The following is a 4,875-nucleotide window of genomic DNA, read 5'->3' as shown; positions in this document are numbered from 1 at the left end:
TCCTGTGTGGGGCTGATGGGATCCACATGTCTAGTTAGGTATCACCTCCTTCGAGGATGCGCCCATTGGTTAAAGAAAAACATGGGGCATGAAAAATACCACAGAACAAAGAAGAATCATCCAAAGACCCAGTGCGAACATATATCCCTGTAAAAGGCCATCTGCAACATCCAGAAGAAAACTTTGGCATCCTCAGTAAGGAATCATCTCTATTTGAACAGCAGCAGAGAGAGCAAGAAGAGAGGAAGCTATAATAGAATGAGTGAGAGAAAGCAGAAATGCAGGAAAACTATCAAGGGAAGAGCAGCCATAAAATCCATAGAAGAAGTAGTAAAGACCAGGATTTTAAAAGCCTGAGGACAGTTGAGCAAGGAATGTGGAAGAGAGAGACTTGAGAAATTAGCAAGAAAACAGAGGTAACAGACGTTTCTTTGTTTTTGTTTGTTTGTTTGTTTAAGAAAGAAAATGAAATAAAGATATAGGGGGAAAAATAAAATTCCAAATTAAGAATTGTGGGAAAGGAGAAGCATGGTTTGCTCACCGCCCCAAGCCCGGAGCTGCGGTCGCTCCTGTCTGCACGAGGTTAGAGGAAGAAGAATCTTCAAAGATCCAGAAGAAGTGTCCAGAAAGGGAGGAAAACCAGAGGAAAAGATGTTGGAACCATAGGAGAATGACTTGATTGACCTTCCAGATTATGAGCATGTAGAAGATGAAACTTTTCCTCCTTCCCACCTCCAGCTTCTCCAGGGAGAGGAGATGGTGAAGGAGATGAAACTGATGAAGAGTCGGGAAGAGGGGCACCTGTTCCTGTACCTCTAAAGAGAACTGTTAAAAGAAATATACCCAAGCTGGACGCTCAGTGATTAATTTCAGAGAGAGGGCTTCCAGCATTCGGACATGTATTTGATAAGACCCAATCAAACACACGGAGCACTGGGCACACAGGCTATTCCCTAAACTGCAGTTTGAGGATTTTATTGACAGAGTTGAAAACTTGGGAAATAAAAAAGAAGTTCAGACCTGTTTAAAACTAATTCAATTTGATCTCCCTATTACATGAAGATTTTATTAACAACAATGATGAAGTAGGGGGGAATAATGGCCATGATGTAACTGCTACTGAATTAGATCCCTTTTTGACAAACTCATCTGAAAATATGAAGTTTACTTCCGAGTCAAGTAGAAGCCCACCAGAGGAGCAACAACAAAGAATTCCGAGAAATAAACAGCTGGCCTTGGAAAGAAGGCAGGCAAAGCTACTGAGTGATAGTCCCTAGAAAATGACTTGCTGCCCTGGCCGGTTTGGCTCAGCGGTTAGAGTGTTGGCCTGTGGTCCAGAGAGACCCAGGTTCGGTTCCCGCTAAGGGCACGTACCTTGGTTGCAGTTTGTCCCCGGCCCTGGTTGGTCGTGCAGGTGGCAGCCAATCGATGTGTCCCTTTCACGTCGATGTTTCTCTCTCTCTCTCTCTCTCCCAACTCTATCTGAACAAAAAATGGAAAAATGTCCTCGGGTGAGGAAATAAATAAATAAATAAATAAATAAATAAATAAATAAATAAACAAACAAACAAACAAATAAATGAAAATTGCGAAAGAAAAGAAAATGACTTGCTAATGAACACATCTAGGGCACAGACAATTGAAGATATTAATACAGGTGAGGATCAAAAAGAGGAGGAGTCAGATGGATTTAACGAAGACATTCTAGATAATCCACATAGTGATGCTGCTGCCAATACTGTAAATGAAGAGGAGGAATTAAAACTGGACCAATCCTTTTAAAATGTACAGCAGTAACTTTTATGCCTCATCTAGAAATGTTACTGAAGTTGGATAGGCCTCAACTAAAAGGAAGTTAATTTGGTATCCTCCAATTTTGAGTATGTATTTTGTCTACTTTGAGTGAAATCCTTATGTAGTAAATAAAACCTTTACAGATTTCTGTTTAAAATCTGGTATTATTTATAATTATACTTGTTGCTTATTAACTTAAATTAAGTCTACTTATTCTCTTTAGTGTTTCTATATAACTATGACTTCATAACAATGATTAGCAGTTAATAGCAGCTTCTGCTGCCAGTGGCCATTGAGTGCCTTGTTTTCATTAAATTAGGTGGTGTTTTAAAATGTAAATATATAATGAATATTAATATCCATTTAAAAAAATAAAAATCTTACAGATTTAAAAAAAAGGAATTGTAGAAAAAAATCAGAGCAAATTAGAACCAAAATAACTAGCACTATTTGAGATTAAAAGTGCAATATCACATTCCGGATAAATTTAAGGCAAATACTTTGAATTACAGTACATTTAAAAAATTCTACTGAGCTCTGGCCAGGTGGCTCAGTTAGTTGGAGCATCGGCCCGTGCTTCCAAAAGGTTTTGGGTTCCATTCCAGGTCAGGGCACTTACCTATGTTTCAGGTTCAATCCCCAGCGGGGGCACCTATGAGAAACAACTAATCGATGTTTCTCTCCCCCTGTCCTCCATCCCCTTCCTCGCTCTCTAAAGTCACTAAACATATCCTCAAGTGAGGATAAAAATAAAAAAAAATCTACTGACATCCAGGACTCCAAAGGAAAATGGTACTACAAACACCTAGTTATGTACAAAGGACTAAATCAATCTGGTTTAGCAAAAGACAGAAAATGGGGAAATATGTGTAGAATGTTGAGTAAATCATTTTGAATTTTCTGAGAATTTTATACCCAGATAAGTGTATGAAAGTAAAAAATAATATTTTCAAAAATGTAAAGATTCAGAAAATATACTACCCATAAACCCTACTCAAAATAATTTTATTGAAGATGTATTATGTTGCAAAGAACAAAAATTATTCTTGGAAGAGATAATTTACAATGTTAAATGTGATTTTTTTTTTCTCACCTAAGGATACTTTTTATTTATCAGCAGATAGAGTGGGATGGAGGGAGGGGGAGAGAGGGAGAGAGAAACGTTGATGTGATAGAGCCACATCGGCTGGTTGCCTCCTGCACAACCCCAACCAGGGCCAGGATGAACTGCAACTGAGGTACGTGCCCTTGACCGGAATCAAACCTGCGACTCATTGGTCCTCGGGACAACGCTCTAACCACTGAACCAAAATGGCCAGGGCTTAAATGTGATTTAATAACAGTAATTATATTATATAATTTCAGGTTATAGTAACCAAACCGAGAAAATTTGGAGGCAAGGGAAGTAAAGTTTCTTAAATCCCTTATATAGGAAAAGAGGTGAAACAGCAGAATTTTAAAAATATATTGTTTCATTTTGTACTTTTGATACTGAGACAAGAATATATTTAAAGGTGGCTAAAATACTAGGAGACTTTTTTTTTATCCTCACCTGAGGACATTTTTGCATTTATATTCAGATAGAGCGGGAGGGAGAGAGGGAGGAAGAGAGAGAGAGAGAAACATGGACTTGAGAGAGACACATCCAATGGTTGTCACCCACATGACCCCAACCAGGGCTGGGGACAAACTGTAACTGAGGTACATGCCCTCAGCGGGAACTGAACCTGGGACTCTCTGGTCCGTGGGCTGACGCTCCAACCACTGAGCCAAATCTGCCACGGCATACTAGGAGACTCTTAAAACAACATATATTTCTTCCAAAACATGAGAAAATGGAAAAGAAAGAGAGTGCATGCAGCAAAAATGAAAACAAAGGAAACAAAAAGCCATAAAACTAAATGTAATAGTTACAAAACAAATATATTCCTATTAGAAACTAACATTTGCAAATAAGATTTAAAAAACTATAATCAACTGCTTATAAAAAATACATCTCAGACAAAAGAAAATGAACCACAGTAGCAAGGAGTCTGGTTTCTAACAATACACATCCAAATAGAAAACAAGATTGGCAACAATAATTTTGCCCAGAAATTCAAAGGAAAAGGACAAAATGGGATTTAAAGGGATATTAGGACAAAAGCATCAAAATACATAAGGCAAGTTGTTGGACGTACATCACAAGTTTGCTGCTGCAATTATTGCCTAAGAGAATCAAGTAAAAACAACCAATAAGATTTGGTAAAGTAAATCCAAATAACATTAGCTTATAAAAATTAATACTGTTAGCCCTGGCCAGTTTGGCTCAGCGGTTAGAGCGTCGGCCTGCGGTCCGGAGAGACCCGGGTTCGGTTCCCGCTAAGGGCGTGTACGTGTACTTCGGTTGCAAGTTTGTCCCCGGCCCTGGTTGGTCGTGCGGGTGGCAGCCACTCGATGTGTCCCTTCACGTCGATGTTTCTCTCTCCCTCTCCCTTCCTCTCTCTCCCTCCCACTCTATCTGTACAAAAAATGGAAAAATACCCTCGGATGAGGATAAAAATAATAATAATAATAATAATAAATTAATACTGTTATATGCCAGCAATACCCAGCTAGAAAATATAGTAGAAATAAAACTCCATTCACAAAAACAACCAATATATAAAACCACCTTGAATTAAATTTTAAAACAGAACCACAAAACTCTGCAGAAATTTTTTTTAATTGACTAGAATAAGAAGTCATAAATCAGAATCCCTAGCTCTTTGGTTTTGAAATTAGACAAAGTGATTTTAATTTCATTAGAAATAACAAAGAGGGTTAAACCAAAATGGGGGGGAGGGGGTGATCATATCCCTCAGATTACATCTTGAGGAAATATTTACATATTGGGACAATTTTGGTACAATGTATGTTCATCACAGAATTCTTTAGAATAGGGAATAGTTGGAAATAATCTAAATATACAAGAGAAGGGGAATAGTAAATAAATTATTCCATATGCTGACATACTATGAAGCCACTAAATAAATAAAGGAATATTTAAAGACATGAAATACTTGGAAAAAAGCCAAATTGAAACAAAGTATAATCAGAGCA

The 4,875-nt window shown here is 37.8% G+C and overlaps 1 pseudogene; it reads left to right on the top strand.

The window, feature by feature from the left end:
- Positions 1-651: 651 nt before the first annotated feature.
- Positions 652-1,782, top strand: LOC118616493 (annotated as a pseudogene).
- The last annotated feature ends 3,093 nt before the right edge of the window (positions 1,783-4,875 follow it).

This window comes from Molossus molossus, unplaced genomic scaffold (assembly GCF_014108415.1).
Source record: "Molossus molossus isolate mMolMol1 unplaced genomic scaffold, mMolMol1.p scaffold_m16_p_4, whole genome shotgun sequence".
In the NCBI taxonomy this organism is placed as follows: Eukaryota; Metazoa; Chordata; class Mammalia; order Chiroptera; family Molossidae; genus Molossus; species Molossus molossus.
This window is presented reverse-complemented; position numbering and strand designations above follow the sequence as displayed.